The 26,149-nt window shown below is 39.8% G+C and overlaps 1 long non-coding RNA gene across 1 annotated transcript; it reads left to right on the plus strand.

Annotated features, from left to right (window-relative positions):
* The first annotated feature begins 6,538 nt into the window (after positions 1–6,538).
* Positions 6,539–15,907, plus strand: LOC121138985. Its single transcript, XR_005875859.1, has 3 exons — positions 6,539–6,716; positions 12,527–12,618; positions 15,718–15,907. It is a non-coding gene; the product is annotated as an uncharacterized LOC121138985 (long non-coding RNA).
* Positions 15,908–26,149: the final 10,242 nt, after the last annotated feature.

Genomic DNA, 26,149 nt, shown 5'->3' on the forward strand with positions numbered 1-26,149 from the left:
GACCCCCTGAATGTGGGTGTCAGTGAGGAGGCCTAGGTAATCTATGGGGCCTTGGATAGTATTTATCCCTGGCGTACAAACAGACTTTGAGTGCCCATGCCACAATATGGAAGGCTCTCTCTGCCGGGACTCTTGGGGGAAGGTCTAGGCCCTGCCCTGGAAAAATGACAGTTACTGAAGATCCACCATGGAGTGCCTCACCCTCCTTGGGGATCAGAGTGGAGATTGGGTGGGGGACTAGGGGACCTGGTGGGGAGGGTGGGGGAGGAAGGGAGGGAGAGGGAGCTGGGATTGACATGTGAAACAAGATTGTTTCTAACCTAAATAAAAAAAAAAAACCGATGGAAGGGGGAAGGGTTTTGGTAAAGCATGGCTGTTGTAATGCACAAAACCATTTTGTTTCTCACAAGAAAGCACAGACCAATATAAAACTACTCTTAGGAATCTTCTAGAATGTCCACAAAGCACAGTTTGTTCTGCATGTGTAGACAGTCCCTTGAAGAAACTGAGGGAACACTCTACTTTCCTTGGCACTGAATGAACACTCCAATTAACAGGACTTACCAAGAAACTACTCTTAGAGTTAGGGCCTCAAGTCTTTAGTTATGCCGCTTTATTCCTACTGTTATTAACATATTGACCAAAGAAGTGCGTGCGAGCGTGCGTGCGTGCGTGCGTGCGTGCGTGCGTGCGTGCGTGTGTGTGTGTGTGTGTGTGTGTGTGTGTGTGTGTAGGCTAGAGGTTGACACCAGGTATCTTCTTTAATTGCATTCTGCTATATGTACGTATAAACAAATAGTCTCTCACAGACCTTACCAATTCAGTTAGACTGGCTGGTCAATGAGCTCCAGGGGTCTTCCTGTCTCTCCAAACTGGGGTTATTGATGTGTAGAACCACACTTGGCTTTTACATATATGGATGATATGGATCTGACTTCAGACCCTCCTTCTTGTGTGAGAAACATGTTACTCATGTTTCTCTGCCCTCATCAAAGTTTTGTTTTTGTTTGTTTTTTAATGTTTTCTCACAATTATAACTCTTCTTCTTTTATGACCTCTTCCTATAGGTTTGGAATAGTAACTCTTTGCATACTGGATCAATCAAGACTGTATTAACCATTGTATGGTCTCATGAGAATGGAACTTCATCTTTTGTTAACATGTTACACCTGGTTCTCATAGAGTAAGTGGGTGTTGTTCTGTTGGGCTGTAAACTAGGAATTCATCTCCTCCTCTAACATATCCTCTACATGCTGAGCTGTTAACATTGAGAAGGCTGTGGAAACATCACTCTGGAGATCTTTCTCTCTATCTTTATGGCTATTATGTTACTTCTTATGTTGATGTATTAGCATGAAGCAATGGAGGATGTTATTTGATTAGAAAATAGACATAAAAACCCAGGCTTCTTTGGAAAACCTCTGCCGGTCTTGCATCTACACCTATAATGATTTCCAAGTGAACTGCTGTCCACAGTTTTTGCCTCGCTGGGATTTCTCATTAAATACCCACTCTTTTTTCCTGAGAACTTGTTATAACTCAGTTTCCTTACAATTCCTGTAAAACCAGAAAGAAGGAAGCTGGAGAGTCACTGAGTCAATGGTCAGAGGTTGTAATGACATACTCCAGAAAACACTTTTCTTAAAATTCAAAGCATGAGAATTTCAAAGACAGTCTTTTCATCTGGATACCTGCCTATGCATGGAACATACTGCATTCAGGAGTATATAGTGTTACCTGGTTAGCATGACTTACCAGGGACAATGTGAACAAATTCTGCCTGGATTTTATATTCCATCTGTATGTCACTTGCTAACAGACCAGAAGACAGTGAAAATCACCTGTCAGAGCCAATGACATTTTTCAGTGATTGTGTGTGTGTGTGTGTGTGTGTGTGTGTGCGTGCATGTGTGTGTGGTGTGCAAACATGGTGTGAAGGATCAAGGAGGAACAATATATATTTCAACTAAAAAGGAAGGGAAATGACTAAGCTCAGTTTCTCCCCATGATCCACATTCTTCCATGATAAGGGTTCTCTCTGTAATAACACACTGAGCAGTGTTCTTCCCGATTTCTGCAGCCAGGAACAAAGCAGATGCTCAACAATGAAGGTTGTGGGTGGACAAGACTGTATCTCCTCTTGGTAATGAGGACTTTAATTTAGGGAAAGTATCCTGCTAGGTTGGCTATCCCACATGGTAAAGAGAATTTAACCATCTTTCACACCTGTCCATGCCCATGTTTTGTCCCCTCTACTCTAGGAAACCCCCCTCCCCTAGAACAGAATATAGAAGACCAAGGACCAAGGATTATAGAACAGTAAAATAGAAAGCTCTTCTCTGGCTCTGTGTGTGTGTGTGTGTGTGTGTGTGTGTGTGTGTGTGTGTGTGTGTGCAGCTCTCCATTATTCATGAGTAGCTCATTTTAGTTTTGAATGATCAGTGTCTCTGATATTCATTCTTCTTCTGTTTCTACCATGTTGACTTTTCATTGATCATTAATAATTGTTAGAAGAAAAAAGGAAATCCTTTAATTGATGAGGGTATCAGTCATTACTTAACTTTTCAGTGTCATGAAAAACTGCGTGGCTTTTTTGGACAGGATGATACTGATGGTTAATGTACCAAAGGGAGGCAAGAGTTAGTTTGTTGTAGTCCTCATCATCAGAGAAGGAGGTAATTAGTGAACTTCTAGGAGCCATATTAAACATCTTAGAGAAGACTTACAGAAAATAGTAATCATGAAACCTTGAATTTGCATTTTGGAAATAGATTTGAGAAAAAATTTTGACTAATAAGTAACAAGGTGAGAAGTTTTCTGTCATGGGTCTTATGTCTGGCTCCAGTATGCTGTGTGTTCTCTGTGCATGCAGAGGGATGTGTAGCTGTAGGGTAATGGCAAAATAAATCAGGTCACTTTTTCACCAAATGCTTGCTTGAGATGATCTCAGCTGTTTTATCATAGTTCAAGTTTCTTTCTTCAACTTGTTTTCTTTATTCTTGAGAATTTCTTACATATATGTAATGGAATATGGTCATGTTGAGCACCCCCTCTACTACCCTAACTTCCTCAATATCTTAATAACACAACCATGCCAGGATTCTTTCTCAGACAACAGTACTGCCCATCCCATGGTAACAGAGCAGGGATGGTCAGTGGGCTTAGATGCTTCTGTCTTCTTAAATGGGTGGTTAACGGTGAACTGGTTGATCTGTGAGGTGGTCCCACAGGGTTGGAAAGTGATTCTGAGTAAAGGTCCTTGCTGCTTAATAAGTTTGATGACTTGAGTTCAATTCTGGGGAATGGTGGAAGGAGGGAACTGATTCTCATCACTTATCCTCTGGTCTTAACACAGATGCTATGACACGTGCAGCTACCATAAATAAATAAGTGTAACACATTTTTTTATGGAGAGTCTCACAGATTTTTTGACCACTGTGTGCTTCTGTTTGGTAGAAGAGCAAGAATTTATACAAAGCCTACCTATGGTTAAGGGTTACGGTTTGAAAGAAAATGGACCCCAAGGGGAGTGGCACTATTAGGAGGTGTGGCCTTGTTGGAAGAAGTGTGTCACTGTGGGGGTGAGCTTTGAGGTCTTTTTTGTTCATGCTTCCCTCATTGTGATAACAGTTGACTTCCTGTTGCGTGCAAGATACAGGACTCTCAAATCTAGTACCATATCTCTCTGCACATTGCCATACTCCCCTTCATGATCATAATGGACTGAACTTCTGAAACTCTAAGCAAGCCCCCTCAATTAAATGTTGTCTTTATAAGAGTTGCAATGGTCATGGTGTCTCTTCATACCCTAAGACAAGGGTGTATTTGGAACATTAGCCTCTATTAGTTACAGTACTCACAACAGTATGCCAGCAGAATAGCAAGCATGATAACATGCCAACTGTCAAGAGGAAGACACAGATATGAGTTAGGGTATCAAAAGAAAGGGACAAGGAAGGGAACAACTATGTGCCACTGACTGCCTTTAAAGAAGGGAGAACTTTAGTTAGGTTTGCAAGGAATCTTAAAGGAAAAGGGAGGAAACGTAGATAAGGGGAAAGACAGATGCAATGGCCCAACTGTGGGATAGTCACGGAATTTAGGAAGAAAAAATGGATCCCCTTCTCTCAGCAGAGCAAGCGGACCATGCAAAAGGAAGGCAGAACACAGTAAGAGCATGAAGAATTTTAGTACCCCTTTGAGATAGTGGGCTCTGTAAACGCATTGTATGACTTTGAAAGTACTTACAACTTAACCTGAATTTTTTTTCTCTTTCCAAATCAGCAAAAGATGTATATTCATTTAAGAATGTGGAAATTGTTTAGAAGAAATCAGTGAACCCACTGGTGGTGACAATTCTCTGTATTCAATCCTAAAATAGACCCACAGAGAATCATAAAGCACCCGTGAGAGGTAACACCAATATCCATACACTCATCTGTTACCTCTTGCACCATAAGGGTATGAGTGACAACCATAGACATTGGAATGGAAGGAACTAGTGACAGGGATTACATCACAGGCCACATTACAGCTCATTGTTTCATAACCTGACTGTTGGTCTTCTTTCTCTTGAGCTATAGAGGCTTCAACATGGTCTCAAGTAAACATTGTATTGCTTGTCCTCACAACAACTCTGTTAAGTAGGCAAGAATTTTAAGTTATAAAGTTATTTCTGGGTTCCCAATTATCCATGCAGTTAATCCCAGCTACATATGCAGTACTCTCATTTGTATTGTCGTAAAAATTATAATGAACAGTTTGACCTTTTTTTTTTCTACGATAGTTTAAAATTCAGGACAGGTTGTTGAAATTGAAAAGAGTGGCTTATTTTAGCATTGCATTTTCCTCAGATTAAGAACCTTGGTTCCGCATCAAAATAAAAGCTCGGATGCCACGAAGAATCGTTTAGAACAAGGCTTTGCATCTTTAACACTCTTAATTACAACTGGAGAAGACGATACACTTGGCAATCCCCAGAGAACAGGCAGGTGATCTGCTACATGTGTTTATTTATCTAAAACAATTTAGCAATTTACAACCGTATCAAGTCTGGTTCTCCTGTCATGGGGCATTTTCCGGAACTCTTTAATTCGGTCTACATCCGATTTTCTTTTTGCTTCAACTTATTCTCCATGCAGGGTACTTTTGTTTTTCTTGCTTCTGAGCCAAAACTCGCCCATATCCCCTGAGTAAATGAAAAAAGAATTCGCTAAAATGCGTGCTTAAGATTCCAGTCGGCTACAGACTACCTTTATTGGTATGAAACTCAGACTCCTCTTATTAAACACTGTTAAATATTCTCTTCATTTTCAAGATAAATATGAACAGAAACACAACTAAACATGTACTGTATTAAAATCATTGATTCACAATATTTAAATTTTCAGCTAGCCTCCAATTAGCAGGCTTTCCAATATTTGAACAGAAGACCATTTTAATGTAATTACAAACACATTTTAGGCATCTAAATTTTTTGCATAATTAGTTCCCTATTAAACTATTTATGTAGCCCCTTTTCCATCAGAAACAGAGAAAGCAGAACAATTTTATTCCTTACTGTTACAATAATTAACTATGCAAGTAGAACAGCATATTAATAGAGTATAATTTGTTTACATTTAAAAGAAAATTGTGTTAGATTAGCATAGCAAAAGACTATTTCCATATCCAGGCAGTAATATGCAGGCCTAATAGCAATTTACAGTGTAGTTAAAGAATATTATTAATAAAGTAATACAGCGTAATTCTGTTTGCTCCACCATATTTCACAATGTCCTTAATTACAGCTAATTCCATCGAGACTAATTTGGGTGTTATTAAGCAGTAGACACAGGAATCTTAAATACAACCTTTGCTAATAATGAATTTTGAAGTAACCATAGAACCTGTTCTTATACATCATAGGTACAAGACAAGCACTTGTATTTCTTTCCCTGGGGTAAAATCCATAAACATCTACTTATATAATTGATATTCAAAAACAAGCTTTCTGAGATCCAAAATCTTGTTACCCAATTCATGAAAGGCTTATTACAAAAAAATACGGTTAAATGAAACTGAGAGGATGATGGTAGTTGGTGACAGTTTGGTGGGTAATCTAGAATTTTCTCAAGTGAAAATATTTACCTATGAATGCCTTAATTTTTTCAACTGAATGATAGTAGTGGCTAAACTACATGACATCCTAGTGTTGTCCTTGGAAGGAATAATAGTTTTCCCTTAGCAAATTATTTATTTTCCAAGGTTCTATTGAACCTCTCCTATTATGTCTTCAGTTAAAAAAATTCAACTGTAAATAGTGGAAACTTTGATCTAAGAAAATTCTAGATTACCAGGTCACATTGTTATCTAACTGCATTTGTAGCTTATGTCACCTTAACTATGTGTGTTCATGAAAAAGTTCTCATGGGATGACTACCATGACACTGGGTTCTGAAAGCATAGGTGCTGCCCATGCTTTGTCTTCTGTCCTTGAGGTGTCCCTTAAGCTGCTTTATCTGCTTTCCAGATGAGAAAGAGGCTGAGTCTACAGACCTGTGTAGAGTCCCTTGAGGCCACAAAACTATGAGCCCATGAGGATTCTAAGACTCAACACAGCGTTGAAGCTCAGACACTCAAGCCATGCTGTTTTAGGGAACCTTGGGTCTATTCAAAAGTAGGCTGAGTGAAGAAAGGCATGTCCTAGACTTCAGAGCCTGTTTGGTGGCACTCAGGTAATGTCATCTTCCAGTTTTGCATTAAGTGTGCATAGAGAAAGAGATAACGACTAGCACTTCCTTCTTCTCATTAATTTTTTAAGTTTAGCTTGCAACATAATGGATTTTATTATGACTCTTTCATACATATGGGCATTATCTTTGTTTTAAATAGTTTGCCATGCATGAATGAAATTTTTTTCTCTAACAACTATGAAAAAAACAGTTTGGTGCCTCCCAAAGGTGATCTTCAGATTTCTCCATGTTATCTGCATGCTACTACTATTTCTTTTCTAAATTTTATTTAATTTGTGTTAGGATATATGTGTGAGTGCACGCTCACATGTGTGTGTGTGTGTGTGTGAATGTCAGAGATCAACTTGGCAAGTCCTCTCTCTCTCTCTCTCTCTCTCTCTCTCTCTCTCTGTCTCATGAGGGTTTCAGGGATTGAACTTGGGCTGTTAGCTTTTGGGGCAGGTACCTTTACCCACCAAATAATTTTCCCAGCCTCTGTTACTATCAATTTTTAAGAAAAGTGCAATGTTAAGCATGAGTGGTATATCTCTAGCAAGTGTTGTGAACTACAGTTCTCCTTTTGTCTTTGACTGGTCAAGGATTCCCATTGATTGTCTTTAAAAAGTAGAACTATGCCACTGGCAGTATTTGGAAATGTGTGTGAAATATACAGATAAGTGTTGAGAGTCATCTCTACACTCAGATTTCACTTTTCTGCTCTATCACCAAATAGCCTTCACATTCTATAAGTTAGGATGATGTAGTCCCATTGCACAACCCTTTAGATGATGCTAAATGGCCCACCTTTCATTAGTGCACAACAATTGAATGGGAAGGGAAATGATGCAGAAGAAGATGCACCAAGACCATGCCACTAGTTTTGGGATCTAAAGAGCAAGACTGTGATTCTGCCATTGTTGGTCATGTGCTTGTGGGTTATTCACGACTTTTTGTTAGAACTTCCTGCTATGGTGGGCATGCCTCAGACCTGTGCCACAATACCAGGGCTGCCAAGTACTTGAAATGTAGCCAGAGTGTTCAAGAAGCAGAATTTAAAATTCTATCAATTTTTTAGCTTATTGAAACATAAGCAGTCATATGTGGATTACTGATAACTGACTGGAATAGTAAGCACCATGGACACAGTAATAGTAAATGCTTCAGCGTATAGCTGTGGACCTAAGAAAGAGTCCATATACAATACTAATTGCCAGCCCTAAGATCTCTCAAATATTTCATTAATAAAATGATAGCAATAAAGATGATGGCCAGTGTTCACACACAAATAACAAGATAGGAAATTCCCCACACCTACCTTGAACTTTAAAATAGCCTTTTATTTTTGTTTTCCATAGTTGTGTAGTCTATAGTTCCATGCTTTCTTGGGGGTAAATGACAGTCATTGTATACTTAATTATGTATACCAAGGAAGAATCAAGTAGATAAAAAGGCAGGGAGTCTAGGGAATTTGGTTCCAATTGTAACATTGCCATTGACTAACTGTGTAATCCTGGCTTCCCTTAAAGCTCCAGGAGCCCATTTTCTTTCTTTTTTAAAAAATTATTTTTAAAAAACAATCTTTTCTCATTTTACATACAAACTCCAGTTCCCACTCCCTCCCCTCCTCCTGCTCCCCGCACCTTCCCTCCACACCACCTCTCATCCATTCCTCAGAGAGGATAAGATTCACATGGGGAGTCAACAAAGTCTGGCATATCACTTTGAGGCAAGACAAGGTTCTTTCCCCTATATCTAGGCTGGGCAAGGTATCCCTCCAAAGAGAATGGGCTCCAAAGAACCAGTTCAACACAGCTGGTGGTCCCACAGACTGCCCAAGCCACACACTGTCATCCACATTCAAAGGGCCTAGTTTGGTAGGACCCCATTTTCTATAAACTGTGACGGTGCATTCTTTTAATAGTTTATAAGATCACAAACTCATATGCAGAACAGGGGCCACAGATGGCTTTTCATTTTCTAGATGAGGACAGTGAAGGCTAGAGAGAGTGACTTGCTCATGATAGCTTGGCTAGCTGGTGGGAGAACCAGATCTAGGAAACATGTCTCCTTGCAACTCTACTCTGACTGACAAATCAAGCGGTAGGAAAGAGTCACTCCTTAATGCCATTGAAGATAGATAACAACTGATGATCACATATCCCCACAGGATTTAATCGCAATTCTATAAAAGCTGTACAAACCGTACTGTAATTAGCTTAGCACCATGAGGTAGATTCGTTCATGGAGCACACATTCCATTAACTAGCTGCGCAGTGCAGCTTCCACATTTGTAAACAAATGGTACTGGATGAGTTGATCTCCAAGGTCCCATTCACCTCTGAATGTCTATGGATGTACCACTCCTGCACCGGATTTTTAAAAATTGCAGTTAAATGCCTCACTTTTTTATGGTAGTAGATGCTACAAATAATTGAGTAGTAAAGATACACATGTGTACATACCACATAACTTCCTCTAAAGACACTGCTGTCCATGTATATGTCCAGCCTCCTTCTAGGTTTATCCATAGTCACTAAATGTCTGGGATCTCCAGAGAGTATTGTCTTCTTTCTGGACATTTAAAGAAGGAATCTGGTGATACACATCTCTCTCTCTCTCTGTCTCTCTCTTGCTCTCTCTCTGTCTCTCTCTCTCTCTGTCTCTCTCTCCTCTCTCCCCTCTCTCTCTGAGACAGGGTTTCTCTGTGTAGCTTGTAGACCAGGCTGACCTCCAACTTACAGAGATCTGCCTGCCTCTGCCTCCCGAATGCTGGGATAAAAGATGTATGGCCCTTCCGCCTGGCTCTCCATCAATTTTTTAATTGTACACATTAAAATTTATACCATATGTACAATACCATATTCTGAGCACAAAAGGATGTATAGTGGGAAGAATCACCAAGCTAGTTTGCAAGGATTAATGGGTTTATGGGCATTTTGGACATCTATTAGCAAAACTGGGGAAAATCCTAGAAAATCCAGAGCAAGATGGTCACCCAACCAGTGTTCTCAATGAAGCTAAGCTCTGGTGCCCTTAGCAGTCACTGCCGAAATGGATTCCAGTGGGTACTCAGTAGCACAATTGACATGTTTCTCCATTTTATATGTTAAGCAAATAAACCTTTTCATTCTGAAGATGAGCACAAGACCTGTGAATTTTACATTCTCTCAGACTTAGAAGAAAAGATCAGGAGCTCAATAATAACTGAATTACTCAACGGGAATAGAATTGATATGGCAACCTCCATTTTGAGTCCAGTGAGCTGTGAGGCATGGGGAAGGTGGTAGCCACAAGAAAAACGAACCATCGCTTGATGAAATCAGCCTATCAGAGAAAAATTACTTAGTCAATTTAGAACCCCTTTGTAAAAAGGCAAGTAAATGGTCCCCAGGTGCCTTCTGCTTATGGTCACAGTGCAGAGTGGAGTGAACTAAAGGATCCTGAGTTAAGTTGACAGAGCCCAAACCAAGATGACTCAATAGTTGTCTTCTCTCTTTAATTTCTATAATTTTATGTTTGGAGATAATGGTGATGCTCTTTATTTCTGAAGGGTGAGAAGCTCATTTCTCCATCAAGTAAATTATATACATTCATTAAGATTTTCCACCTAAAATGAGTGATTCTATTTCCCTTTGAATTCTGTTTGGGAATGTTCCTGCTATTGTGAAGCATAATGACTTGCAAACTGTCCTCTCTTTTATTGAAATGACACAACATTGTATTTTCCCTTTGTAACATCATATTCAAAGAAGTGTATATTTATAAAGGAGTGATTACATTTAAGCCTCCATTCAGAGCATTGTAGAAAATACCCCAAGTAAGTAGGCTAGCCTGGGTCCTCAAGGAGCTTAAATTTAAGTGCAATAAGTGTCAGACAGCTGTAGAAACAGATACCCTGAAATAAGTGCCACCTGACAGTTCAATGCAGAAGGTATAATACAAATATCTGATGAACAGTAACAATTTGCAAGATGAAAATGGCATTTGGGATGGGTCTTAATAAGGAGTATATATGCCCATAAGCATTGAACGTTAGGTTTAAAGGATTGTGTAACAAACGTTGGACTGTATCAGCTAGTTCACAGTGAGGCTCCAACACAAGCGGGGGTGGCTTTGGGCAAGTGCAGCAGACAAGCAGTAATGAAGAACTAGTCGTTTCATTTTAGATTAGCTGCAGATTCCAGAGAAGAGCCACTTTATGTTCACACCTGTAAAGCACAGCTACCTTGCTCCTGGCTTCCACTTTACACTTAGGTTAATACTAGAAAAGAGATGACATTAGGGAAGGAAGATGAGAAAGGATGATAATGCCAACAGAAGAAGTCAGAACTGGAGCTGGGGAGAGATCCCAGTCTCAGATATCTCAGCAAAGTGCTTGCTACACATGCCTGGTGACCTGGGCTCCCTATAAAAAGCTGAGCACTATAGTTCTTGCTTGTAATTCCAATGCTGGAGGTGGTGGATACAAGAGGATCCATCCTAATTAGGATCCATCCTAAAAGATAAACGCAGGTCGTAGAAGGAGACCTTTCTCAAAAAGTAATGTTCCCGAAGACACACATAAGAACTCTGGTTGCCACATAAACACACATACATCCACACCCACCTGTACTCATGTGTGACCCAAGACATTCAGTCCTGCACACTGCATGTATGTATGCACACAAAACAAATAATAAAACGGAGAAGACACACTATGAGATGAGCGACTAAATCTTCACAGTACGGAGGGCATGTGGGAAGGGAGATCAGAGTTCATTATGAAACTAAAGCATGACAAGGGAGAGAAAGTAGGTAGTAGGAAGCCAAGGAGGTTGTGGGAAAAAGCACAGTTAGAATCTCTTAAAAATGTATTTCTGTTGCATTATTTAATATTACTTCTTTCCAGTGAATTTTTCTATCTGACGTTATTTCATCTTCAGTTAAAATTGAAGAAAAAAATAAAACACCTGGAGAAAAGGTAGGGATGATGGTTGGGGGAAAGTATGAGAAGTACTTTAGATACTTGTGTGAAACTGTCACAAGAAAAACATTACAATATATAGTAACAAAAGTTTATGAGAACAAAATTCTTAGCAGTTTCTCAACCCCTTGAATGAAGGGCTCACCTATAGTTCCTCCTTCATAGCCTGGCAAACACTCAGGGATGCAAGGCAAGTGGAGTTAATATTTGATTAATATGATGTGTATTGTACTCATATGTATTAATAGAGTCAGTCAATTTTAATTTAACATTTGGCAAAATACCAAACAGCCTTGCAGAATGCCTGTCAGGACAGCACACATGGAGTCTACTACTCTGATAGTGGGTATTATATTCTCAGTATTGGGTGGATGGGGAGAATGGCTATTTGGAGGTGCTTTCAGTGGGCAAACATCAGACTCATTGACTACAGGGCTATCCCAAGCGAATGGTACTGGGATAAAACAAACAAACAAACAAAGTACTTCTAATTCAGATCAAATGAGAAGGATTTCAAGAGTCTGGGAATACTAACACAAAAGCATCACTGGATGCAAGCAGGGACCATTCCCTGACTGCCGTTATTAGGTTGAAATCTTATCAGGTACCACACTGGCAGGAGATCCAACAGCTCCCAATCCCACCTAATCAAATTAGGAGGTGTTTGTCATTCTTTCCCCAGCTAGCAGGAAATTAAGTTTCACTGAAGCACTTGGGGCAGGCCCTGTCTATCTAAGAGGAACCTCCTTGGGAGATAGGCTTGTAGGATTCAGTTGCTCTGGTTCTTTGCATTCGAATTACTTTTCTCAGGTAGAAGGCATGTCTAAGGTGACTTTAATATTTTACACAGCTGTTCCAATCTCAACATCAGCATCCTTGTGAATCACGTGGTGACATCAGAGGAGTCTCATCCCATACTGGTGGAGAACCTGCACGAAAACGGTTTGAATTCTTTTTGTAGTAATCAACAATTTTGTGCTGTTCTAACTGAAAAGCTCTCCAGCTATGATAGACTGCAGTCTGATGTTGAGCAGAAGGACAAATAGGGTTGTTCTCTCAAGCAATGGCTTCCTACAAATGTGTTTCCACAATTATTCTTTGGTTTGCTCTCACTGATTTGTTGTCAGCTGTTGTCCAGGCCATGCATAGCTCTGGCCCATTTTTTTCTCTCTCTCTGCTGTTGAGACAAGAGCATTCCTCCAAGACAGTTTCAACAGGGTAGGTAAAGTGTGCTGCAATTCCCTCCTGGCATAAAAGGATCAATCAGTTTTCCTTCTAAACCTCAGCTGTCTCTTGTTGGTCAGAGATATGATATTGTCATCTGAACAGGCCAAAATGAGTAAACAGCCACCATTAGGCCCAAGAAATAGCGAATCACTTGCTTGCCTATTTCCATTCTCCCACTTTTTAATAAAATTGAACATTCATGGGGGCTGGAGCCATGGCTTAGAGGTTAAGAGCTCTGGCTATTCTTCCAGAGGACCCAGGTTTGATTTCCAGCACCCAAAGGGCAACTAACAACTGCCTCTAATGATAGTTCCAGGGGATCCAATGCACCCTTCTGGCCTTTTTCAACACTGGGTATACATGTGGGGCACAGACACACATGCAGACCCATATACATAAAAATAAAGATAAATAAATCTTTTAAAAATTTGTAAAAATTAGATGTTTTTCCTAACCTTCCCAAATATCAGCAGCTCTCTCCACCAATCATACATTATCCAATTCTTTTGTTTATTCTATAAGAAAGATATTACATGAGCATTGGCTCTAATCTTAGAATTAATACCAAGTCTAATGACGTTAAGTCCTACATCAACACAAATATTTTCAATTTGGCAATTGTGATTTATTCCAGAAACATCAGTACTGAGCATTTTCTTGCTTCTTTCCATAAACCCAAGTTCCTGAAACAGAAGAAATTGTTATTAGACAGTCCATATATGAAAAGCTCCTAAGTATTTGAAACCCTACCAACCTGAGGAGGAATAGGACATCTGCACTTTCTATTTCACTACTTTTTTTACACTCAGTTCTTCAGTGCATACAAAGTTGCCTAGTCAAATGCAATCTTTGTATTTCCAAATACATTCCAACAGCTTGTTACCGTGTGTCACCGTTTTCATCGGGGCCCTTAGAGTCTTGCTTTCTTTTCGTGGGAGACACATTTCACATTCATAAACCATTGCATGTCGCTCATTTAACCCTGTTTCCATACTCTTCTCCAAATACATTTCTGGGTGACCCCGCAAGTCAGCACTAGGGCATTGTACAGTAAATAGACTGTTTTGCTTCGTAAATCAAGCATACAAACTTATAGCCAACTTCAGCATAAAAAAAGTCCCTGAAATAATATGACCCAGCTGCAGGAGATGGGCATTGTATTCATAAAGCTAGCTTTAAATTACTGACATTTAAATCCAGACTTGACAAAGCTGAGACCATTTTGAAGGACTCTGAGTAATCCTCATGAAATTCCAAGTTCCTCTTTTGTTGTTTTTGAAGGAGATTCACTTTTAAAGGGAAAGAGGCTTAGATTTTGTCTTTTGATGGTATCAGAGAGGTGCATAGGGCAGGAAGGCCACTTAATTATTCCAGTCACTTTGCAAGTCATTTCTGGTTTTCATTGGGGATGTGCTCTCTGGGGTGTATCTCTCCTATTTTATTGCACCAATCAGCAGTAAAATGCAAAGGTGATCTGGAAAATTCAGGTTTGGATTTCTTTCTCCATCTAAATCAAATTGACCACTGAAGTCTTGCCGAGCGTGTCTAAAGTTAGAAACTAATTTTATTTCCAGCAGCAATTTGTAATTCTTTTTTTTTGAAACATAAAAGAAGGAAAGAAACCGGAAGTCTTTGCCACTCAGCATTTGGCCAGACTTCCAGGTGTCCACTGCCTTTTCTTCCTCTTCCTTTTAAGTAGCAACTTTAGCATCCCGACCTTAACAACATCCCAGAAGGATTCATATTTCCAGCCCCCCCATCACACTTCTAAAATCCCCTTTAAAGATGACCCCCAGTCATGAGACAACCATCTACACAAATCTGCTGAGTCCAGAATCTCCTTCACCCACACAGTTTCCTGAAATAAAATGATGTTACCTTTCCATTAAACATAATTTCCTTCACCTCTCAAAGAATCTGTTTTATTTTGTTGTCATTGTTTTAGAGCATGAAACTAAGTGCTTAAAAAATGTAATTACAAGAATATAAGAATGAGTGTGATAGGAAAACTAGTCTTTATTTGAACTTCCATCTAAGTGAATTGAAATATATTGCCATTTTATTAGAAGCATTTATCTGAGAAGAATAAAATGAACTAAACTAGATAAAATGTTTTTCTTCTTACTTTTAAAAAATTAGTGTCCTTACTTACAGGTAATTTCCTTGTTTACTCAAGATGGAAGAATCTACTGATATAAATTGTCTTCTGGAGTTCAGTTACTTTGATGGGATGTAACTAGATCTTCAAATTAACCTCAGTTAACACGAATGAACTAAAAAAAATGTTCAAAAATTTATGTAGTTCAAAATTTGTCAGATTTGTTGAAATGAATAATGTGTTTGGATTTTTGGAAGACCTTTACAAATTTTGAGCCTCCTGCAGCTCCATTTGGTGTAAAGAATTATACTATAAACAAGGGGCTCCATCTGTACTTTTGAAATAACTATTCAGTTTTCCATTTCAGTGCTCAGACAAAGTGACACGACAAACTGCAACGCAGAAGTCAGTGTTCAGAGAAGTTAAAGTGTAAACATTTAGCCAATTCATCTGCTCAGAGTGAGACGGATGGGCTGCACAGGAGCCCACAATTCTAAATGAAGGTTCTAGATCATCCAGGGGTGAGGGGAGGAGAGGTAGAAGTGAGGGGTCTTTCTGATCACCTCCAAAATCTCATCTGAGATATCTGTCCACTCAGCATTACAGGTGATCTGCAACGCTCTGCTATACATCATAGCAAGGCAAATAACTGTGTTCAGTACTTCATTTACTAACTTTGGATTTTTCTGCCTGTCCTTTTTTTCTTTCCCTCTCAGAACTTCCGGTCACTTACTGGGTTCCATATTTGGCAAAGAAGATGAGAAATCATATTTCCAAAAAAGGGACTGAGGTGATAACAGCTCTTGGAAATCCCCTTGATAGAACTCAGCAAGGCACGTTGTAGAATGCGGGTTGAGTCATATTATTTTTCAATTCAGCTCGACAGGAAATTACAGATCGCCAATGCACAAGGTTTTACGATCAGTGTTCTGTGATCTGCATGGAGCAGAAGTTGTCACTGTAAGGTGAAATTTAGGTATAAATGAATGGGGACGACAGGGAGCTAATAAGTCCAGGCTCTCCCATAGCATTTGGTATATGTCCTCCTCTTAGTGTCCAAATCGGCTTTCACTAATACTTTCTAGTTGAGACCTGTGGGAGGGCCGTGGTCTGATCTCTGTTCCTTTCATGCTGCCCAGGGTAAATTATGCCCAGCTAGGTTTGCGGTTTCACTGGGTCTACATGATGCCTTGCAATCCTTATGCAAGACACTCCCAGGCTCCAGCCTTTGCATCAATGCATTGTTTTTCTCTCCCATTCTTTGCTCAATCTCTCATGTCTGTCCTAACACAAAAGTCTTCCTGAGGCATCTGTGCCTGCAAGTGAGTCTGTGCTCTCTCCCTGTCTTCCTGTAGCACATGTGACCTTTGGCATGAGTGTGGAACACACCACACACACAGCCCAGCATCCTTGACTAGCCTGAAATTTGTGTATTTTCTCTCCAGCAAAGACATGTGTTCTTGGGATCTTTAATGCCTTTTTGTCCCCTTTAGCCTGTCTGAAAGCATAGTAGGCTGTCAAGGATATTTGACTTAGCAGTGATTTATTGAACAGACATCTAGAAAATGGATGAGTTGACATGCTACATTCTCATGACATCAACCTTAGGTAAGATCATTTCAGTGGCTGACTGAAAACAGTTTTATTTTATTTAATGATGAAAGCTACCATCAAACCTCTGAGATGTGGATTGCAATATAATTCCTTAAATTTAATCAAGTTTATTTGTTACAGATATTCTATTAACATTCAGATTATCACTGTCTTTCTCATGGGGCCATTGTAGTTGTGACCCCAGTTTGTGTTTTTCTATTTTTGGAAACTCATCATTTTAATAAACCCTTTAGCAGTGGGATTATCTCCACTCAGTATTCAGAGAGAGAGAGAGAGAGAGAGAGAGAGAGAGAGAGAGAGAGAGAGAGAGAGAGAGAGAGAGAGAGAGAGAGCGCAAGGAAACTCAGGTTGAGGGCAAAGGAATACAAACTACACTCACTGATGTTTGCCTTTTTGTGACAGCCCGAAAGTGTAGATACAATTTCCTGTGTGCATGAGAAAAAAGTCATTGGGAGATGTTATAGTAACTGTTCAAGGTCACTCAGAGATATCCTAAGACTTGTTGTTTCTTCTTTCTATTCTCTTGTCAGTTGCCTCCTTGTAGTGAGAAAGCATCAGTTTTTCCAGTAGCTGGATCAACATTTTGCATATTCCTACTAGTTATAATTGAAACAACACCAGCCCCTTTCCCCTGTGTAATGCATTGCTATTTTTTGCAGATTGGGGGAGCCTGGAGGGGTTCTAATAGTGGATACCTGGTTGTATTTGTCTGATGGATGAACACTTAGGCCAGAAGCCCTCACAGGCTTTTTCACCTATGTTTTGCCCCTTGACTAGATTTGTAGTTCGTGTTGAGGAAGTTGACAGGTCCCTTGAATCTTTTTCCAATACTTTTAAGTTTAAAGGCATGGCTGATTAGTATCTTGAGGCTCATGATGTTTATTGCGGAAAAGCATGCCTACAAAATGTGAGTGATTACACCAGAGGTACACCTTGGTGTCTGTGTTATGTTGAATTATCAGTATTTATCCATGAGACCTCTGTGGTCAATGGGGTCTGGTTTGGTTGGTGGTCATTTGTGATTTCTTGTGTGTTTGATGATGTGTTTCTTTCATAGTTGCTAGTTTTGATTCAACTTCTCCTTTTCTGTCTTTTCTCCTTTGATCTGATGTTTACAAAGCCAGCTTTGTAATTTAGCAGTTCTTTCGATGGCCTGTCAGCTTCACTGGAACTCTGGCAGTAGTCTAAGATGCCCAGCAAAGGTTTTTATCGTTTTGTGTGCCACTCTGGCCTTAATGGAATAAGGCCTAATCTTCTGCCCAGAATGTGGTCTGGTCTTCTGATTTTAACTAATACAACGTGAAAGAAATGATGTGGTATTAGCCTTGAGCCTGGAAGCAAGGAGCCCTAATAGGCTTGGCAGCTCCAGTTCTTGTATTTGGAGCCATGTCTACGTAAAAGCCCAACTCTCTTGAGACCACCACTGTGTAAGGAAACCCAAGCAGACTACTTGAAGAGAATTTGTAGGAAGAGCCACTCAGCCAGCCTACAGCTACTTCAGCCATCACAGCTGAGGTACCAGATGGGTGAAGGAAGAAGCCATTTTGGATCTCTCAACAGAAAACGCCATGTTGAGCAAAATAACCATTTAGCTCAGGCTTACCTAGTTAAAAAAATTAATAAAAAGCAATTTGCTCTTCTTGACTTAAACCATTGACTTACCATGTATTTTGTTATGCAGGTAACTGAAAGAGTTGCTTAAATATTATATTCTACTATGATCCACTATGGTATTGGACAAATATTATTGTTCATATGCAATTAAAATTAAAAATATGAAAACAGTGCTGAAAATAAATAAGTTCAGTAAAAATACTGAAAACAGTGTCATGGGCAATATATGAAGTGCTCCATATCATTGTGTGGGACAGACTTCCACTAGAACAGGAGGTTTAAGTGTTGGATCCTGGTAATTCCTCCAATTTTCTATAGCCATATGTTAGTTATTTATCAAAATGTCAATTCTAGTCAGTAGATCCTGAAGTGTAGAAGGTTCCTGTAGAGTAGCAGTAGAGCTGTCCTAGGACACAACCAGGGACCAGGCTACCCAGTCAGATGCCAGGCCATGATGGTTGCCATTATCTTATAGGCATTGAAGAGTCTTGGAAATCTGTTGAAAACAAGGCAAATGGGCAAATATGTTCTTTGGGGAAGTCACTCTCCTGCAACATGAGTTCAGCTAGGCTGAGGCCTTCTCTCAAACTTATCAGTCATTCGTTATGCCAAGAGTCATTTATTTTCAGATGTTTTATGTTTTGTTCATTGTGCTTTTACCTCAACTTTCTGGAGGGGAAACAAAGTACAATCAAATAAATTCTTCTTATGCTAAGGAATGATTTAGCCTTCATTGTGGTAATTTATTGTACCTTAATTTAAAAGAGTTGGAATCCAACATAACACAAAGCATAGTGCCATTTACAATATGTGTTTTAAAGTATCACTGTCAAGGGTATATTTACATGCTTCCTCCCTGTGCCACTAATAATAAAGTTTTACTCATTTTAATAAATTCTTGTAGTTTTGACTCCTGAACAAAACGTTCTTTTGACTCAAAACATTGTAAAGTCACCCAAACACATTGCAACTCTTCTATACCCTCCTGTTAGTATCTAAGTCCTTGCTCCTCAAATTGAAAAATAAACCTTTAAGAACCACTTTTTGCTAAAATATGTCCCATATAACTAGTTTGGGGGTTCTTAAAAGGAAGGAAAAATAGAAAGTATTTGACTTGAAAAATATCACCCATCTTGGTAACTTGCTCTGACAGTAAAATACTGGAAACTCTCTCCCTCTCTCTTCCTCTCTTTGTGTATGAGTATATATGTCTTCACTTATGGTTATATGTATGTTTGTCTGCAATGGATTATCTTCTCAACAGTTAAGAACAAGTTCGGTTTGCAGAAAACTCTAGAAGTTTCCAAGACCGACATGGAAGTACCCAACTTCTCCTACCTGTCATGCTAGTCTTGGTTTTTTGTCTTATGTGTAGTTATACTCAATGCCTTCATTCTTTCCATCTACCCAACAATTAATCCATAAGAAACACATGACATATATTTATTATATTTAGTTCACTGGCACGCCTAAGTTAAATGAGAAGATAACTCAGATGTGATTTCATTTGAACAACCTTTTTAGAGGAACAGAGATTATCTTATTGCAGGAGGAATGGTCCCATGGGCAGTCCCTGGAGTTCTCCCTAACTCACCCGATTGCTCTTAGATGGACATGACATTGAAAAGGGTAGAATAGTTTCCTGTTTGTTCCTAGACTCACTGAACCTTGTCATTATTTACTTTGCAATGTCTTCCACTTTCTCTTCAATATGGTTTTCTACATCTTGGATTTCAGATACCTGTCATCTGTCTGTTAACTCACCTATCACCTATATCAAAATCTCTAGGGGCATTTCATAGTATGAAAAAAAAAGTCTGTGTTAAAAGTGGGCTACACATAGATTTGCAGACAAAATACTCCTTTTGCTGTGCTGTATTTACCCAGTTTGTATTATTAGAACAAAGAATCAGGCATAGACTACTAACAGAGATTTAATTTGGCTCACATTTCTGAAGGATCAGGCAGACTTTTGGTTAGGAGAGCTGATGAGAGAGACACCTCGTGGTAAGAACATATGAAAGCAAGTGCTTACATTTTGAGGCAGTAAAAAGAGAAAGAAAGGAGAGTACAGTTTCCTACTGTCCCATTCAAAGAAACACACCCAGTGATCTGGCAAGGTCCCACGTGGTCACATTTCTGAAATGTTTTACAACTTCCCAAAAGTACCAACATGAGGACCATGCCTTTAATCCCACACCACTGGGGACACTCATTCAAATGATAGCAAATACATTGTAACTCACATTGACCTTAAATATTCCATGGGGAGATCAATACATTTGAGCCATTTGAATGTGGACATAAAGCTGTCTTATTAACAGATGATGGTTGATGAGCTGCATGCCAGCCACCATGCTAAGAGCATCATCAGTCCCACCATCTCATGTAATCCTCTTATCAAACACATAGGGTGGAAATCATTGTCAGCTACATGGTTCAAATGTGGGAATTGCTATTTGCTAATATATTTAAATTCACTCAGCTAAAAGAGGACTCCACTGGAACTCAACCCTATGCTGTGTGGTTTGGGATTTCTTTCTTAGACATACTGTCTCCTAGATTCAATAACACACACACACAAACACACACACACACACACACACACACACATACACACACACACACACACACCAAAGAATAAACAAAACAAACAAATAAGCAAAAAAAATTACTCAGCCCAGTTCTGTTTTCTCCTAACCTTTACTCATAGGTCACAATGCTAAAACCCTGATGTATCTGAAATAAATACAGTAACTACCCCTGGCTCTTATTAGCTTTCTGTCCCCTCCTCTGGGATGAATTCTTAGTCTTTGGGGACAGGGTGTGTAATATAGGTGTCCCATATAGTCCTAGATACTCTATGGTCTCCTATTATTTGCATATTGAGCAGTTGTGAGCCTCTGTATTAGTTCTCATCTACTTTGATGAGGGTTGAAAGACACACTGATCTATGGGCATGCAGATAAGAGCACAGGGAATAATTTAATGTTTGTTCATTTAGCAGAGTAATAGTATTAGGGCCTATGACCTAAGTCAGTCATGGAACTTTTGGCTTAGTTGACGCTAGCAGGTTTGAGTTCCATAGATTCTTGCTGCTTCCCAAGTCTCTAAGTCTCTTTGTGCAGGAATTTCATCTTGAGTGATACGTAAAATCATTTAGTATTTGGGTGGGTTGGTGCTTATTTTATCCCACAATGCCTCTTGGGAGCACATCTCCCATTCAAATGAAGAAAAAAATTAGTAAGGTAATGAAGTAAAATTAATCAAGTTAGTGAAGGAAATCCAAAAGTAAAAGTGCCAGGAAGGACAGCCCAGGACCAAGGCTAAGGGAGTCCCATGAGGATTGACAGATACATGAAATGGGGAACATGAGTAGGGGAGGGAGAAACGTTACCCTAGAAATAGACATATAGAGACAGGATGTGTATTTTTACTTAAAAACTATTTTTCATGTTATGCACGTTTAACACTGTGCTATAAAATAAGTTAAGTCTTGTTTGTAAGGGTTTACTTTTAGCATGGGGCATGGTGGGAGTGGTATTTGAACATAAAACAGATAAATAAGGACAAGTTTATATTTTACCCTGGAGACACCAAGGGAGTGGCTAGGTCTTTGGAGTAAGTGAGGAAATCCATCAGTGAGCCATCAGAGGCAAAAGCCTGGCTGTGGAAAGGGACCTCAGATAGATACCCAGCAGAGAAACTTGTCCAATGTGCTCTATGGGTATGGAGATCACAAAGGAGAGGTTAGAAGTCTTTAGGAGTAGAACTATTTGTGAAAGGTACAGGCATCTCTGAGGCCATTCTGCAAGTTTACACACTGATCCACAGAGCAAGAAGAATAAGCAGAAAGGGAATATTTTACCCAAATGATACACAATACTTTTTCTTGCAACAAAAATATATGGATTTCTTTTTTCTTAATTTCAACATATATATATACATACATATACATATATATATATATACATATACATATATATATATATATATATGACATTGGGTACTGTGTTTGGTAGTTCACCTGAAGGAAGGAATGAACTTGAAAGCCAAGGAAGATTTAAACAAAAAAGGCATGTGTTGGAAATCTCTGTGGGAAGATTGGCTCACATATAAGGCACAACTATACAGTGATGTAAGAAATACAGTTGCTTCCTCATATCTGTAGAAATCACACCCATGTAGTCATGAACAAAAGTATTTTAAAAATGCCATGGGTCCTGCATATGTCCCTGCTTTTCCTCATCACCATCAATTACTTAACAATTCTGTTTGATAACCCTCACATGGAGCCCACGGTGTGAGACAGTACCAGTACTGTAGGTATGCTTTAAAGAAATCAGGATGGGTGGGAGCTGTGGCTCAGCTGTTAGCAGTGAGCAAAATTCTTACAAAGGACCAGGGTTCAGTTCTCAGTGTCCATGTCAGGTAACTCACAACCAACAGTTGTGGATCTATCACCTTCTCCTAACTCTGTGGGTATCTGCCATTCCCACATGTGTACATATCCATGCACATTCCCCCACACACAGTTAAACTTAAACATAATGAATCTTTTCAATCTACAGGAGGTTGTTGCATAGAAAATGCACAGCTGATATTTGTATTCTCCATGGTCCTGGAACCACTCCCAGATGAACACCAAGGGGTGAATATATAGAGTTAATTGATGTAATATTCTGAAAGTACCAAGGTGGGCAGAGCTCTTTTTTTTTCTATAAGAAGTTTTGTAACATAAACTAGTGTTACTCATTAACATGGGGCTGATGGATGGGGCCTGAAGCAACATGGAGATCTATTTAATGAACATACTGCAGACACGGGGGGTAAAGTTTTTACATTCAGTCATCTCTCCTGTATAAGCAAGTAATCACACACTAATGCTGGAGGGTGTGAGCATGGTGGAGGAGTCTAGAAATGGAAAGGTCATAAATAGTTAACAGTCAGAGCTTTGGCCCTCTTTGAACCGTTTGAGGCAGCCAGTAAATTGAACAGAGCCCCCTCCGCGCACCCATGGAAACAGTCAAGCTGCCGCAATTTGCACAAAGTGCAAGCAACAGACCAGCCTTTCAGAGGGCCCTGCACACACTGCACATTGCGAAGCTCTCACCTCGGTCACAGAGCCTCTGCCTCACAGCTGGGCTGGAGAATTAGCTCGCACACCAGAATATTAATGTCAGCATCTTTTATCGCATGGGTTGGAGATTTGCAACCATTTGGGGGAAAATACCACAGCACCAACTCTGTTTGTGATTATCTGTGATTTAGAGAAAAGGGGCAAAGTTCTTGTTGAAAAGAAAGTCTGTTGTCGAATGTGTTGATGACAGTCTCAATGTAAGGATGTAAGCTAAAATGTTTGGGCTGCTTTCTAAGCTATGGCAATGCAAAATCAAACACAACAATGAAACCAAGAACGTTTAGGAGCTGCTTTGAAAAAGAGAGTGAGAGAATGAAAATGGGTTAGGGAGAGGGCTCAGTGGGCAAAGTCTTTGCTGTACAAGCATATAGATCAAAGTTCTGATGGCGGATTACCGACTCCTGTTTAAAACCCTCATGTGCCAGCATGTGCATGCAAACCCAGCATCGGGGGTTGAAGACACGAGAATTCTCAGAGCTTGCTGACCAATGGGTGAGCCAATTAGCCAATAGATCAGCTTTAACTTAAGGGAGAGACCTTCTCACAAAAAATAAGGTGGAGAGCAACAGAAGAATATTCATGGAGGGAATGTTGACATCTTCTCACACATATGAAAAGAATACTTTCTTTTTCAGCACATCCCTCATCTCTGCCTTGCTGTATCAACCAGACCAAGAAGCTCTGGATTGCATGTTGTTAATTTGGGGACACTCGGAGGAAAGATGGTATACAGGGATAGGAGTAAACTGGGGTAAGTTAGGACCAGGGTTCACCTTGGAATGAGGTCTTGCTTTAAGACAAAGTCAACACTCAAAGCAGAAGAAACCAATAAGGTACAACAGAGAGAGGCTGACTGTAACATTGAGGACAAGTTCTTCAGTCAGAAATGTCATATACATGTATGATGGAGAAGACTAAGAACCCAATTGCAAGTCTTGCAGATTCTTATTTATCTGTCACCAGGTCCCTTCGTCAATCAATTTCTCCCCTTGTATGGCAGTTTGTTGGAAGCTGCAGCAGAATCATTTACAGGTGTGCTATCTGTCAAAGTAGTTGGTTTATACTGAAGGTGACAGAGCACTCAATGATGGTGAATGTCTGTTCCGATAAAACACAAATCTTACATATTTTTCCAAAATGGAAGACCAGAAAATGAAATCCTGTTACAAGTTGTCTTAATGAATAGTTCCTTTCTCAAGATCTTAACCTAGTCCAGTTATTCCTTGAATATTTCTTAAAGTGCAATGTTTAGTGTTTATGGTCTATGCCATAATTGCTTCATTCTCCAATGCTCACCAACTGTGCCTTTTGTCTCTTTAGAAAATCTGCTTTCTGAGGCAGACTCCCACAGCTAAACACTGAGCTGAACTCAAGGAACCCAGTGACAGAAAGGGAGGACTGATGAGCAAAGGGGTTAAGACTGGACTGGTTTAACCCCCAGAAACAGCTGACCTGACAAGGGTTAGCTCTTGAATCCCAGGCTGATGGCTGGGAATCCAGCATGGGAATCATCAAGACCCCCTGAATGTGTGTGTCAGTGAGGAGGCCTAGGCAATCTATTGGGCCTTGGGTAGTAGATCAGTATTTATCCCTGACATGCAAATGGATTTTGGGTGCCCATCCCACAATGAGAGATGCACTCTCATCCTGGATTCATGGGAGAGGGTCTAGGCCCTGCCCTGGATGAAAGGACAGACTATGGATACCCCCATGGAGGGCCTCACCCTCCCTGGGGAAATGAGGGGATATAGGGGGGTTGGTGGGAGGGCATGGGAGGAGGGGAAGGAAAGGGAGAGGGAGCTGGCATTGACATGTGAAGCAACCTTGTTTCTAATTTAAATTTAAAAAGAAAAATTAAAAAAATTGAAAATGTTTAACGTGAAAAAAAAGAAAATCTGCTTTCTCTTTTTCTATGTGTTACCTTTGCATCAACCCACTAAGAAGCACAGCCTTTGCTGGACTCCTCACTGGCTTGTGAACACACTGGCATCAGCAAATCTCAGACTTTGCTCCCCTCCATGAAAGGTTGCCACAAAAGACAACAATCACATTTTCTGTGATTCCCCTAATGCCCCCAGACTAGGGACCATAGCCATAGTTCTAAAGGACTGCCTTATGCTGTCAATTGAAAAGTATCAGGGCTCTGAGACTTTGTTATTACAATGAAAGTAGAGTCCTGTCTCCTAACAGCAGGCCCACAGGAAGAGGTGGCACAAACACATGTTTAAAAAGTACCCCTAGGGCTGGAGGGATAGCTCAGCCGTTAAAGGCTAGGCTCACAACCAAAAATAAAAAGTACCCCTAGCTATAGAAATGACTCAGCAATTAAAAGCACTGTATGCTTTTCTAAATGGCCTGGTTCAATTTCCAGCATCCCCATGGCAGCTTATATTTGCTTGTAAAGAGTTAGGGTTCGGTGTCACAACACTAGCCTAAAATTCAGGAGGCACTGAGTTTAATCTCCAGGACTGACAGGAGACGTCTGACAGTTTTGTATGCATTTCACAAACAAATGCTCACAAGGAGGGAGGCTAACAACCTCTCCATCTAAGACCTTGTTGTTCATAGTAAAGTCTGTAATGCTCAAAGGTGTGAGATGTATAATACTTAGGAATTTCGAGATGGACCATCACATATCATTGTAAAGGATTTATGACAATACAAAGTGCCATTAGCAGTGTTTGAAAGAATCTTTTGCTTCTAGTTCCCATCAATAGGCATCTTTTGAAAATATGAACCTGACAGGCCTGACAATGAAACAATATATGGTTTAAGAATGT

The sequence above is a fragment of the Mesocricetus auratus genome, unplaced genomic scaffold, assembly GCF_017639785.1.
Source record: "Mesocricetus auratus isolate SY011 unplaced genomic scaffold, BCM_Maur_2.0 Super-Scaffold_6730, whole genome shotgun sequence".
NCBI classification, from domain to species: Eukaryota; Metazoa; Chordata; class Mammalia; order Rodentia; family Cricetidae; genus Mesocricetus; species Mesocricetus auratus.